The following is a 15547-nucleotide window of genomic DNA, read 5'->3' as shown; positions in this document are numbered from 1 at the left end:
GAGCATACAGCAACCATTAAGGAAGAAAAATGTTTTGGAAGCAGCAAGTGTGACTAGACTCAATTGTAAAAAAAAGACCTAATCTTTGTAAGATTTTCATAGGATTTCGCAGCACAATTGTGCTTTGCCTCCTTTAGTAATTTATGATTATTCATAAAAGCCAATATCCCTCTAATTAGTGACATGACCAAGGTAGATTACTTCTGTAATGAAAATGAAAGAGATTTGCAAACTAGCAATGGATAATAACATGTTTGTCCTATCCTTTCTCTGCTCTTCTTCTCAGATCTCTGTATCAAATGTAAACATGATATGAGGAATGTCACATGCCACAATATAGACAATCCTAGTGAAATTATTAAATGCTTGAAACCGGTGGAAAAAGTGAGCGGAAAAGAATACATGTGTGAGGATGGAACATCACATCTATTTAAAATCGAAGGTAAGCAACTATTTCTGATATGAAGGAGGGGAGGAGAATGTTTTAGTTGGAAGAATAGACGAAGTCTGAAAGAAATGATGTGATGTGTGTGCGGAAGCACCTCTGAACTTTTGCACAATCATCTCAAAAATTAATTGACGATGTATCTCATTAGCTCTCAATGGCATACCTCTAATCAATTCAAGCAGATGACCTTTACAGAATAACAACACATTACATTAAAATTGCATACATAGAAAGCTGAAAAAATTACAGATTTTCCCCATCCCTGAAACAGATTAAAAGGCTCAGACCTACCAATGCAAAGGAGGGCAGCGAGCAAAGTTGTTGCACTGTGTTGTGTGAAAGGGATAGAGCACAAAAATATGGAGCATGTCTGCTCTCTCCTTGCCCTTGAGCACTGGGTGCTGCCTAGCTCCAACGCAGGCACCCTTGAGGCAGTGCAAGGTTGCCTGCATTACAGGTAGGATTGGCTTTGTAACAGTAAGGGATACCTTTCTGCACGAAAAAGCGACCCTTAGAGGCATGTAAGTGGTTTAATGGGTCTTAGTAAATCCCAATTAAGGACTTACGCTGCCTTGCGAAAACTTGCGTCACGCACTGACAAAACAAGGGGCAGATTTATGTTAACTGGCGCATCCCCAGGGATGCGCCAGTTAACGTGCACCACAGTGCGCCACAGCTCCGCCACCCATGGTGCGCTGCATTTATAATGCGGCGCACCATGGTGCAAAAATGGCACAGATGCGTGACGCATCTGTGCCGGAAATGTGCCGCATTGCTGGAGTTCCAGCAAGGCTCGGGGGTGCCTCATCTACACAATGCTGCATCAAGACCTACGCCTGCTTCAAGTAGGCACTGGGTTTTGATGCAGCATTGGCCTGAAAGTGACTGAGTGAAATCTCATAGATTTCACTTAGCCACTTTCAGGAGGCGTTCCTGCGCAGGAACGCCCCCCTGCGCAGGAACGCCTCCTTATGGCGCAGGGCTTTACAACGTGACGCATCTCCTAGATGCGTCACGTTGTAAATAGGGTGCATTGTTTGCGCCGCAGTTGCGTCAAATAAAGTGACGCAATTGCGGCGCAAGGGCATCATAAATCTGCCCCCAAGTGTTTTGTGAATTGGCAGAGTAATTGTTGGAGAGAGAACACTGGAAGCTCATAGTGTGTTCTTCAACCTCTACATTTTTAATAATTAATATATTTATCGTCTTGTTGCGCAAATACCAAAGTGTACCTATAGTTTCGATTTATATTTTGAGTGGTTAGTGAAGTTAACACGCACCCGAACGTTTCTTGGTGAGGAAATAAGGATTGTGAGACTGAGGTACATTGAGTCAAGGAAAAACTCAGGCTTTATTACCATGCTCAATGCAATGTTGTTCAACATAAACCATGTTAGATAAAGGATCCTTTTAAATCTTTTGGCTCTAATCAGGTCAGAAGTTATTAGAATTAGATGAATCACAATGGTTACAGCACAAACCAAGCAGTCATATCCCTGTCAGCACAAGGTGGAAGGTGCAAATTGTTATATTAAAAAAGGGAAACTTTATTGTTTGAGAATGTATTGTATCCCTGCATATTAGCAAAACACTAAATATATTTGCATTAAAAAGATAAATATTTCATGCAACCCATGTAACTCATGATCAAGGAATGGGCACTGCAACTTTGAGGCCATACTGCTTGTCTCCTATTCAGGAGATCCCTCCTCTCCTTACTCATGACATGTAAGTACTGATATATCACTAATCAGCCATTCCAAGGTGTAAACATGAAAAACTGAGTTGCTATTCAATGCTTTGTTCTGCGTGTAGAAGAAAACCTATGATGAACAATCTCGCTTTGGTGGGTGAGGGTTCTACGTCTTAAAATTAATATACATAAATCATAAAAGAGTACTCTTTTAGTTTTTGGTATAATTTGATGGGAGGACTTTTATTGTGAGTCACAATGTCTTCTCTCTCCCCTGTTTCTCATTTTGAGTGTGGAACCAGCATCATTAAGTTCATAGTAATGAAGAAGGCCAACTAAGGGAAAGGGAAAGGGAGGGCGAATGCACTGACGGGGTGGACGAAAAGAGGCATGGTACAACAGAATAGGTGGTCAGATTAACTCAGACCCAGTGGAATTAGAATGGAGCTACTGAATCCCATACACAGTGAAACATAGATGCCGAAGAACACCAAAGACTGTAGAAGTTAATATTTCCAAAAGCTAACACCTGCCCTGAGCCGTTCTTAGCCATGTTATCCAATTGCAGGTGGATAACATGGCTAAGAGCATTAGCTCGGTAATGCATGAATATCGCGGACTTTTCAGCGATACTCGTGCATTGCGGCGATTTTTATCGCATTTGCGATAAACCTTGGTAATACCAAGGTTTATTTGCGGTAAAAATAGCCGCAGCTCAGCGGTAAATTTTTGTCTCTAACCAAGCAATAGCGATAATTATCGCTATTGCTTGGTAATATGCCCCCTAGTCACCACATGTTAAATGGAACAAGAGATGAGAGGAAACAACCTCAAAATCTCTCTGCAGTCAATATAGTGCTCATTCATTAACAGGTTAAACAGCCCAAGGAATGCACCTCCTATAAGCATATTTCTTGTGTAAATACTGAGTTTCAAATCCTACATACATCCAAACCAATTTGCCAGTCAGGCCAAGTCCTCCCTGAACCGAAACACAAGCAACCAGGGGCCAGTTTTGCCCTTATTAGCTCTCAAGCCAGGTATAGCTTCATCCAGGTGGGACCCCCACCCCCAACTTGACAGTTGACTGGAGATTTCAGTTGTGAGCAAACAACACTGGAGTGCGTCCTGTCTCCTCGAAGTACGAGACAGGACGCACTCCAGGGCTGTTAGCTTACAACTGAAATAAAGCTTCTTCACCTTAAAAGCTGCCCGAAATGTATTCGTTATTTTTTTTTAAATGACCTGCACTTTTCACAGGTTCTGAGGAACATGGGGAAGCAGCCAATCATTATCCTGTCAGCATGGTAATCAATGTCATTAACTCAAATTGTTGATGTTTCGTTTTTAAATACATTTTACTTTTTTAGCCTAATATCATTTTAAAAAATATAGAATTTGGAGTTTGTCAGGTTTAAAAAAATATGACTATGAATTAAAATAGATGTAGAATAAATAATCAAAGAAAGGGGTAATAAGCAATTAAAAAATATTTAGTGGAAGAATTGTTATTACAATACTGCCATCTAATGGCCAGTCATGAGGTGATTCGTTTCGTAGTTTAGGAAGTCATTGTAAAAACAAGTAGTGGTTTATCATAGCTCGTTGTAAAGCTTTCGTGGTTCAGGAGGTCGTGGTTTAGGCAGTAGTTGTTTAGTCATATAACCATCCAGGTGGCAGAGTTAGCACAACATCAACATCTGGGCATACCCGTCAAATTTTAGGACATGAAAAACAAGGTGATGGATGGAATGTTTAAATTAATCTCAGCCAGTTGCAGCTGTTTGGACTGCATCCAAAAACCAATTGTTTTGCCCACCATGTCAACCAGATTTGGAGCTAGTCATAATCAAATCAGTCTTGACCCTGCTCCACTGGGAACAATCCAATCCGAATGACCATGTCAGGCCTTCCCTGAACCAAAATGCAACTAAACCAGGACAGGTTTCACCCTTATCAGCCAGGTTTATCTTGGTAACAGTGGCACAGTGTGCACATGTTTGGGTAATTCCTTCTGTTAGTCCTGGCAGCCTTAGCGTGCTGTTCCCCCAACTTTTGCCTGCCTTCCTCCATTTATCTGACCTCGTTTTAGGTTTCTTCTATACTCACATTACCACTGCTAAACAGTGCTTAAGTGCTTGTGGTGTCTCCCCTAAACATGGCAATATTGGTTTATCCACAATTCACTCACATCTATTTAAATTGTAATAATTTTTTAATCCTACCCAAGGGACCATGCAACAAAGGGTTAGTAGGTAGTTTTAAGCTTCCACTTTCACTGTATCCACTATTGACATACTACAAACAAAATAAACAGCTCTGCTGTAATCAGGCGTCGAAGCACACCTAGGAGGCATTCGGCCTTCTATGTGAAATGTAGACATGCACTCCACACCAGATCAATTCATTTTCACTACTCTGAGGCTTACTTCTCTCAAAGGGTAACATTGGGAATTTTTTGAACACAATGTTAAGCTATAATTACTGATCAAAAAGGAGTAATAGCATTATGTTATATTTCTTGGGAATGGTAATGATAAATCCTCTTTACTGGTAAAGTTGGATTTAATATTACCATTTTAGAAATGCAACTTTTAGAAAGTAGGCATTTCTCTGCTCTTAGCTCCATGTGCCTTACAGCCTGCCTCCAAATTATGTCTGGGGTGGGCAACAGCTACACTTTGTGCATTCCCTCTAAACAGCCACAAACACAGGAAGGCTATGTGTATATGAGGATCCATCCACATATATCTGCATTCTAGTGCCTCTCATTGAGCAATAAGGGCTGACAGTTACAGTTAAAAAGATAGTGCCCTGCCACAAACATAGGACTGATTACCTTCTACTGATAGTCAGTAACTAGGGCTGGAAGGAAATGACCTTGTGCACTTCAAAGACCCTTCTTTGAAGTCACCCCATTTCAAAGGCACATTTTGGTATGAGTAATGGGTCTCTGGCTCTACCAATTCAACACACATCTGGACCTGTAACCACAAGGTACTTTTGTTCAGCGGGTCCCTGTATCCCACCCGCATTTCCTCGCAGTCATCCTGAACTCTTGACTTTGTCCCAGTCTGGTGTGACCAGCTCACCCTTTAAGCACTATCCACCTCCAAGCGTTACTGTGACGTTTATTTCAGAATCCATTTCTCAGCTTCTACATATTAGATTGTTGTCGTTTTTGTCTTGTCTTATTTATGAAGTCATACTTTATCATTCTAAAATGTTATGGAGTCTTTTTGTGGTGTTTTCCTGTTTTACTGCTTAGGTGTTGCACAAAATCTGTACACATTGCATCTAGAGTTAAGCATAACTGTTCTATGCCAGGCTACCCAAGAGTGAGCACAAAATCATTTAGACTGTGTAGGGGCTTACCCTTACTAGGATTTTGGCTCCTGCTAGGACAGGATGCAATAAATAGGTTGATTGACGGAAAGCTTTCAATCTCAGCTACTGGCAATCACTGTGGGCCACGTCCAACTCCATCTATAATATTTTAATGCCCAGCATGCTACCTCAGTTCGACCCAGCCATATAGAAATCAGTCTTGACCCTGTTCATCATGGGAACAATCCAGCCCAAACAGCCAGGTAATTCCTCCCTGATCAAGACCAGAAGCAATTTAGGTCCAGTTAGGACTCATCCGCCTTTTATAATTTCGTTCCAGTGGCACATTGAGTATCTGATGTTTGGGTGTTTGCCTTGTAACAAGACCTTTGGTTTGAGCTAATAGGAGATTGATGGCATTTAAGAGCACTGCTTCTGGATGAAATCCTCAAAATGTTATTAAATTAGACAACAACTGTGATAATGGCATTGCTGACCCCAGATCAAAAGAGTGGATGACCGGTCGCCTCACCCCACAAATACCCTCAGAGGACTCCAAAATACTGACTCAGTGGAGGGCTTTAAAATGTGACACATATTTAAGTATGTGCGAAATATGCGAATTCGCCCGAAAGCGTGCTTGCGTCCGCAAAATCAGCGAATTTGTGGATTTTTTTATTTTTGCGTGTTCGCAGGTTTTTTTTTCCGCGCGGCTACCATGAAGTTTCCCATGCGGTCGTATATGGGCGCAGCCATCTTGTTTTCAGTGTTCACGTTGCGTATTATTGGTTCCGGGCGCTAGTTACATGCTCGCATTGTGCATTTCCTACGTGCGGGGCGCAATTGCATGTTCGCATCCGTTTTTGCGTGCTCACGGGGGAAATATCGCGCAAACTTACCCACGTGGTCGCAATGGGCGCAGCCATCTTGTTTTTCATTCATTGCTATGGATCTGGGCATGCTTTTTCTATCCAGCTTTAATCTTTGTAATCCTTTATTTGTTTGAACTTTTTTTAACCTTTTTTACTCACTATCTATCTCTCCATTTTTCTACATCTATATTTTGTGTTTTTATCTACTTTCGTTACTTAAAAACGACTTTTTTTAACTTTCTTTTCTTTTATTTATTTTTTCCCTATTCTTTCCTATTTTATTTTTCTTTAACTGTCCAGGACCATGGCAAAAGGAGCCGGCAAAAACCTTAAGGGGAAGGGTCCCGCACCCCGTAGCCAGCTCCCTTGCGGGCGCTTAAGGGGGGAGGCTGTAAGTCCAAGGGAGATCTTCAGCACGGTGGAGGTAGCCGTACTGGTCTTTTTTGTACAGCGCCATCTCCCCAAGACCGTCGCAGCAGGCGGCAGGCTCGATACTGGGTACGGGCTCCGGGATCGTCACCAGCTATGGGGTAAGGTGTGCCGGACCATGTATCGGGAGTCTGGGGTCTAGCGCACCTACAACCAGGTGACGCACCGGTGGTCTGACATCCTGGACCGGGAGCAAGACCTGCTTGGCGTCGAGATCCCTGGGCTTGGTGAGTACTAGTAGCTATTTAATCACTACTTTGTTTTCTCCTTCTCTGTGTTATGATATTGCAAATATTTGTTTTTTCCGAAGAGCAAGAATGCTGCCGATTACATTGCAGGTAAATTATGTTTCAAAAGCTTCTGTGATTGCAGGTGCTCGCCTGCTCACTGGCGGTGCTACTATGCTTACTTGTTTTCAATTTTGTGCTCATTTGGCCTGAGTGATTATGTATGAGTGTACTTTATAGAACTGCGTAATGCTAGACACTAGAGTTACATTGCAGGTAAATTATGTTTCAAAAGCTTCTGTGATTGCCGGTGCTCGCCTGCTCACTGGCGGTGCTACTATGCTTACTTGTTTTCAATTTTGTGCTCATTTGGCCTGAGTGATTATGTATGACTGTACTTTACAGAACTGCGAAATGCTAGACACTAGAGACTCAAGTCCAGTCCTTCCTTTGTACTCCAGCCACTAAGTAGAGAGAGTGGTAGTGGATTGATAGTTTGACTGGGTATTTAGTAGGAAACTTTTTAGTGGTCTGCAATCATGATGGACTGTGTCTGGCACTTCGCGTGCTGCGGAGTGCTGCCTGCCAGTCCTAGTAGAACCTTTTTGTAGTTGGTTTAGTTTGTTACATAACTTTCCAAGTAGACGGTCTGCGAATCCAGCAATACTAATACCCTAGTACACCACATCAGATAGGTCAATAAATTTAGTGCAATTGTTGTCTATTTTCCCGAAATAATTTGTTATTGTTTTTTTTAAATGTTTGATTTGGCTGACAACAATCATCCGGGTTTGTATCTTTCTTTCATGTTGTACATCAGCTCCCACCAGGGGCAAGAGGACAGAGGAGGAGGTAGCGGCGCTGGCAGATCAGGAAGGCTAGGATAGGTCTAACAAGAGCTCCTCTGCAGGCCCCAGTAAGTTTTCCTGTTAATATTAATAATTATATTTCCATATCTTTTACAGCACCTATTTGTTCCAAACATTCATCATAATTCTATTTTTTCCTAAATCGTCTTTGATCTTCTTGTAGACTGTTTCTAAATTCTTATCCTGCCTCTACTATGACTCTCTGTGCTACTACAGATTATTATTAGTCTGTCTGTGTAGCTAGCTAAGCTTGCACAGTTGGCAAAAGGTGTTAAACAAAACTCCTATTCAGCGATAGCTCTAGGCACTGAGTGTAGTCCTCTGGGTTGTCCATAATTTCTATTGAAGTGTTCTAAATGTTTATGCTTTGACAATTCCCAACATAAAATGTCAATGGCCACCAGGAATAAGATACTAGTTTACTTTTTAGTTGGATAGGAGGACATACTACTACTGTTGCAGGGACCATTCTGCAAATACTGAACTATGGACAAGAAATAGGGCATTGGTGATAATTGGCGCAGTTAGAATTTCCGCATACCTCAGTTATAACAGAAGTTGAACCCCCAATCTCCCTATTGACTAGCTAGTGTGTCAGAGTCATTATTTAGCTCCCGAATCCAGCGAAGATCCCCATATGATTTTATAACCCAGAACATAAGACTACGGAGTCAGAGTCCCGACCTGTCAGAGTCACAGACTCATGCTTGCAAATTGCAAACCCTTTCGCTCACTCATTCATGACCAAAAACCACAGAGTCTATGTAAGTTTTAAAGCTTTCTTAAAAGTAAAACAACTAGCTCCTTGTGTACTCTGTATATTCATTTTAAATTGTGCATTATATAAAAACATTTATTAAAATCAACTTCATATAAAATAAATGGTGAACGCTTGAAAACTGAAAAGTGGCTGATTTCACATATTAATTGTGGAGAGCCCTCACCTGGTTGGAACTTAAAGTCTTGGTGGTGATGATGACGAGACGACTCCAACTAACATATCCTAGTGAAATTATTAAATGCTTGAAACCGGTGGAAAAAGTGAGCGGAAAAGAATACATGTGTGAGGATGGAACATCACATCTATTTAAAATCGAAGGTAAGCAACTATTTCTGATATGAAGGAGGGGAGGAGAATGTTTTAGTTGGAAGAATAGACGAAGTCTGAAAGAAATGATGTGATGTGTGTGCGGAAGCACCTCTGAACTTTTGCACAATCATCTCAAAAATTAATTGACGATGTATCTCATTAGCTCTCAATGGCATACCTCTAATCAATTCAAGCAGATGACCTTTACAGAATAACAACACATTACATTAAAATTGCATACATAGAAAGCTGAAAAAATTACAGATTTTCCCCATCCCTGAAACAGATTAAAAGGCTCAGACCTACCAATGCAAAGGAGGGCAGCGAGCAAAGTTGTTGCACTGTGTTGTGTGAAAGGGATAGAGCACAAAAATATGGAGCATGTCTGCTCTCTCCTTGCCCTTGAGCACTGGGTGCTGCCTAGCTCCAACGCAGGCACCCTTGAGGCAGTGCAAGGTTGCCTGCATTACAGGTAGGATTGGCTTTGTAACAGTAAGGGATACCTTTCTGCACGAAAAAGCGACCCTTAGAGGCATGTAAGTGGTTTAATGGGTCTTAGTAAATCCCAATTAAGGACTTACGCTGCCTTGCGAAAACTTGCGTCACGCACTGACAAAACAAGGGGCAGATTTATGTTAACTGGCGCATCCCCAGGGATGCGCCAGTTAACGTGCACCACAGTGCGCCACAGCTCCGCCACCCATGGTGCGCTGCATTTATAATGCGGCGCACCATGGTGCAAAAACAGATGCGTGACGCATCTGTGCCGGAAATGTGCCGCATTGCTGGAGTTCCAGCAAGGCTCGGGGGTGCCTCATCTACACAATGCTGCATCAAGACCTACGCCTGCTTCAAGTAGGCGCTGGGTTTTGATGCAGCATTGGCCTGAAAGTGACTGAGTGAAATCTCATAGATTTCACTTAGCCACTTTCAGGAGGCGTTCCTGCGCAGGAACGCCCCCCTGCGCAGGAACGCCTCCTTATGGCCCAGGGCTTTACAACGTGACGCATCTCCTAGATGCGTCACGTTGTAAATAGGGTGCATTGTTTGCGCCGCAGTTGCGTCAAATAAAGTGACGCAATTGCGGCGCAAGGGCATCATAAATCTGCCCCCAAGTGTTTTGTGAATTGGCAGAGTAATTGTTGGAGAGAGAACACTGGAAGCTCATAGTGTGTTCTTCAACCTCTACATTTTTAATAATTAATATATTTATCGTCTTGTTGCGCAAATACCAAAGTGTACCTATAGTTTCGATTTATATTTTGAGTGGTTAGTGAAGTTAACACGCACCCGAACGTTTCTTGGTGAGGAAATAAGGATTGTGAGACTGAGGTACATTGAGTCAAGGAAAAACTCAGGCTTTATTACCATGCTCAATGCAATGTTGTTCAACATAAACCATGTTAGATAAAGGATCCTTTTAAATCTTTTGGCTCTAATCAGGTCAGAAGTTATTAGAATTAGATGAATCACAATGGTTACAGCACAAACCAAGCAGTCATATCCCTGTCAGCACAAGGTGGAAGGTGCAAATTGTTATATTAAAAAAGGGAAACTTTATTGTTTGAGAATGTATTGTATCCCTGCATATTAGCAAAACACTAAATATATTTGCATTAAAAAGATAAATATTTCATGCAACCCATGTAACTCATGATCAAGGAATGGGCACTGCAACTTTGAGGCCATACTGCTTGTCTCCTATTCAGGAGATCCCTCCTCTCCTTACTCATGACATGTAAGTACTGATATATCACTAATCAGCCATTCCAAGGTGTAAACATGAAAAACTGAGTTGCTATTCAATGCTTTGTTCTGCGTGTAGAAGAAAACCTATGATGAACAATCTCGCTTTGGTGGGTGAGGGTTCTACGTCTTAAAATTAATATACATAAATCATAAAAGAGTACTCTTTTAGTTTTTGGTATAATTTGATGGGAGGACTTTTATTGTGAGTCACAATGTCTTCTCTCTCCCCTGTTTCTCATTTTGAGTGTGGAACCAGCATCATTAAGTTCATAGTAATGAAGAAGGCCAACTAAGGGAAAGGGAAAGGGAGGGCGAATGCACTGACGGGGTGGACGAAAAGAGGCATGGTACAACAGAATAGGTGGTCAGATTAACTCAGACCCAGTGGAATTAGAATGGAGCTACTGAATCCCATACACAGTGAAACATAGATGCCGAAGAACACCAAAGACTGTAGAAGTTAATATTTCCAAAAGCTAACACCTGCCCTGAGCCGTTCTTAGCCATGTTATCCAATTGCAGGTGGATAACATGGCTAAGAGCATTAGCTCGGTAATGCATGAATATCGCGGACTTTTCAGCGATACTCGTGCATTGCGGCGATTTTTATCGCATTTGCGATAAACCTTGGTAATACCAAGGTTTATTTGCGGTAAAAATAGCCGCAGCTCAGCGGTAAATTTTTGTCTCTAACCAAGCAATAGCGATAATTATCGCTATTGCTTGGTAATATGCCCCCTAGTCACCACATGTTAAATGGAACAAGAGATGAGAGGAAACAACCTCAAAATCTCTCTGCAGTCAATATAGTGCTCATTCATTAACAGGTTAAACAGCCCAAGGAATGCACCTCCTATAAGCATATTTCTTGTGTAAATACTGAGTTTCAAATCCTACATACATCCAAACCAATTTGCCAGTCAGGCCAAGTCCTCCCTGAACCGAAACACAAGCAACCAGGGGCCAGTTTTGCCCTTATTAGCTCTCAAGCCAGGTATAGCTTCATCCAGGTGGGACCCCCACCCCCAACTTGACAGTTGACTGGAGATTTCAGTTGTGAGCAAACAACACTGGAGTGCGTCCTGTCTCCTCGAAGTACGAGACAGGACGCACTCCAGGGCTGTTAGCTTACAACTGAAATAAAGCTTCTTCACCTTAAAAGCTGCCCGAAATGTATTCGTTATTTTTTTTTAAATGACCTGCACTTTTCACAGGTTCTGAGGAACATGGGGAAGCAGCCAATCATTATCCTGTCAGCATGGTAATCAATGTCATTAACTCAAATTGTTGATGTTTCGTTTTTAAATACATTTTACTTTTTTAGCCTAATATCATTTTAAAAAATATAGAATTTGGAGTTTGTCAGGTTTAAAAAAATATGACTATGAATTAAAATAGATGTAGAATAAATAATCAAAGAAAGGGGTAATAAGCAATTAAAAAATATTTAGTGGAAGAATTGTTATTACAATACTGCCATCTAATGGCCAGTCATGAGGTGATTCGTTTCGTAGTTTAGGAAGTCATTGTAAAAACAAGTAGTGGTTTATCATAGCTCGTTGTAAAGCTTTCGTGGTTCAGGAGGTCGTGGTTTAGGCAGTAGTTGTTTAGTCATATAACCATCCAGGTGGCAGAGTTAGCACAACATCAACATCTGGGCATACCCGTCAAATTTTAGGACATGAAAAACAAGGTGATGGATGGAATGTTTAAATTAATCTCAGCCAGTTGCAGCTGTTTGGACTGCATCCAAAAACCAATTGTTTTGCCCACCATGTCAACCAGATTTGGAGCTAGTCATAATCAAATCAGTCTTGACCCTGCTCCACTGGGAACAATCCAATCCGAATGACCATGTCAGGCCTTCCCTGAACCAAAATGCAACTAAACCAGGACAGGTTTCACCCTTATCAGCCAGGTTTATCTTGGTAACAGTGGCACAGTGTGCACATGTTTGGGTAATTCCTTCTGTTAGTCCTGGCAGCCTTAGCGTGCTGTTCCCCCAACTTTTGCCTGCCTTCCTCCATTTATCTGACCTCGTTTTAGGTTTCTTCTATACTCACATTACCACTGCTAAACAGTGCTTAAGTGCTTGTGGTGTCTCCCCTAAACATGGCAATATTGGTTTATCCACAATTCACTCACATCTATTTAAATTGTAATAATTTTTTAATCCTACCCAAGGGACCATGCAACAAAGGGTTAGTAGGTAGTTTTAAGCTTCCACTTTCACTGTATCCACTACTGACATACTACAAACAAAATAAACAGCTCTGCTGTAATCAGGCGTCGAAGCACACCTAGGAGGCATTCGGCCTTCTATGTGAAATGTAGACATGCACTCCACACCAGATCAATTCATTTTCACTACTCTGAGGCTTACTTCTCTCAAAGGGTAACATTGGGAATTTTTTGAACACAATGTTAAGCTATAATTACTGATCAAAAAGGAGTAATAGCATTATGTTATATTTCTTGGGAATGGTAATGATAAATCCTCTTTACTGGTAAAGTTGGATTTAATATTACCATTTTAGAAATGCAACTTTTAGAAAGTAGGCATTTCTCTGCTCTTAGCTCCATGTGCCTTACAGCCTGCCTCCAAATTATGTCTGGGGTGGGCAACAGCTACACTTTGTGCATTCCCTCTAAACAGCCACAAACACAGGAAGGCTATGTGTATATGAGGATCCATCCACATATATCTGCATTCTAGTGTCTCTCATTGAGCAATAAGGGCTGACAGTTACAGTTAAAAAGATAGTGCCCTGCCACAAACATAGGACTGATTACCTTCTACTGATAGTCAGTAACTAGGGCTGGAAGGAAATGACCTTGTGCACTTCAAAGACCCTTCTTTGAAGTCACCCCATTTCAAAGGCACATTTTGGTATGAGTAATGGGTCTCTGGCTCTACCAATTCAACACACATCTGGACCTGTAACCACAAGGTGCTTTTGTTCAGCGGGTCCCTGTATCCCACCCGCATTTCCTCGCAGTCATCCTGAACTCTTGACTTTGTCCCAGTCTGGTGTGACCAGCTCACCCTTTAAGCACTATCCACCTCCAAGCGTTACTGTGACGTTTATTTCAGAATCCATTTCTCAGCTTCTACATATTAGATTGTTGTCGTTTTTGTCTTGTCTTATTTATGAAGTCATACTTTATCATTCTAAAATGTTATGGAGTCTTTTTGTGGTGTTTTCCTGTTTTACTGCTTAGGTGTTGCACAAAATCTGTACACATTGCATCTTGAGTTAAGCATAACTGTTCTATGCCAGGCTACCCAAGAGTGAGCACAAAATCATTTAGACTGTGTAGGGGCTTACCCTTACTAGGATTTTGGCTCCTGCTAGGACAGGATGCAATAAATAGGTTGATTGACGGAAAGCTTTCAATCTCAGCTACTGGCAATCACTGTGGGCCACGTCCAACTCCATCTATAATATTTTAATGCCCAGCATGCTACCTCAGTTCGACCCAGCCATATAGAAATCAGTCTTGACCCTGTTCATCATGGGAACAATCCAGCCCAAACGGCCAGGTAATTCCTCCCTGATCAAGACCAGAAGCAATTTAGGTCCAGTTAGGACTCATCCGCCTTTTATAATTTCGTTCCAGTGGCACATTGAGTATCTGATGTTTGGGTGTTTGCCTTGTAACAAGACCTTTGGTTTGAGCTAATAGGAGATTGATGGCATTTAAGAGCACTGCTTCTGGATGAAATCCTCAAAATGTTATTAAATTAGACAACAACTGTGATAATGGCATTGCTGACCCCAGATCAAAAGAGTGGATGACCGGTCGCCTCACCCCACAAATACCCTCAGAGGACTCCAAAATACTGACTCAGTGGAGGGCTTTAAAATGTGACACATATTTAAGTATGTGCGAAATATGCGAATTCGCCCGAAAGCGTGCTTGCGTCCGCAAAATCAGCGAATTTGTGGATTTTTTTATTTTTGCGTGTTCGCAGGTTTTTTTTTCCGCGCGGCTACCATGAAGTTTCCCATGCGGTCGTATATGGGCGCAGCCATCTTGTTTTCAGTGTTCACGTTGCGTATTATTGGTTCCGGGCGCTAGTTACATGCTCGCATTGTGCATTTCCTACGTGCGGGGCGCAATTGCATGTTCGCATCCGTTTTTGCGTGCTCACGGGGGAAATATCGCGCAAACTTACCCACGTGGTCGCAATGGGCGCAGCCATCTTGTTTTTCATTCATTGCTATGGATCTGGGCATGCTTTTTCTATCCAGCTTTAATCTTTGTAATCCTTTATTTGTTTGAACTTTTTTTAACCTTTTTTACTCACTATCTATCTCTCCATTTTTCTACATCTATATTTTGTGTTTTTATCTACTTTCGTTACTTAAAAACGACTTTTTTTAACTTTCTTTTCTTTTATTTATTTTTTCCCTATTCTTTCCTATTTTATTTTTCTTTAACTGTCCAGGACCATGGCAAAAGGAGCCGGCAAAAACCTTAAGGGGAAGGGTCCCGCACCCCGTAGCCAGCTCCCTTGCGGGCGCTTAAGGGGGGAGGCTGTAAGTCCAAGGGAGATCTTCAGCACGGTGGAGGTAGCCGTACTGGTCTTTTTTGTACAGCGCCATCTCCCCAAGACCGTCGCAGCAGGCGGCAGGCTCGATACTGGGTACGGGCTCCGGGATCGTCACCAGCTATGGGGTAAGGTGTGCCGGACCATGTATCGGGAGTCTGGGGTCTAGCGCACCTACAACCAGGTGACGCACCGGTGGTCTGACATCCTGGACCGGGAGCAAGACCTGCTTGGCGTCGAGATCCCTGGGCTTGGTGAGTACTAGTAGCTATTTAATCACTACTTTGT

General features: G+C 42.0%; 1 long non-coding RNA gene across 1 annotated transcript in view; it reads left to right on the top strand.

The window, feature by feature from the left end:
- The window catches only part of LOC147701287 (uncharacterized), a 270034-nt gene extending 269598 nt beyond the window's left edge, over window positions 1-436 (top strand). Inside the window, exon 3 of the long non-coding RNA XR_015297169.1 lies at window positions 287-436. This is a non-coding gene — a long non-coding RNA (uncharacterized LOC147701287). The remainder of the gene's footprint in view (window positions 1-286) is intronic.
- The last annotated feature ends 15111 nt before the right edge of the window (window positions 437-15547 follow it).

Source organism: Lissotriton vulgaris, chromosome 7 (genome assembly GCF_964263255.1).
Source record: "Lissotriton vulgaris chromosome 7, aLisVul1.2, whole genome shotgun sequence".
In the NCBI taxonomy this organism is placed as follows: domain Eukaryota; kingdom Metazoa; phylum Chordata; class Amphibia; order Caudata; family Salamandridae; genus Lissotriton; species Lissotriton vulgaris.
Note: the sequence above shows the minus strand (reverse complement) of the source record. Positions and strands in the feature narration are given on the sequence as shown.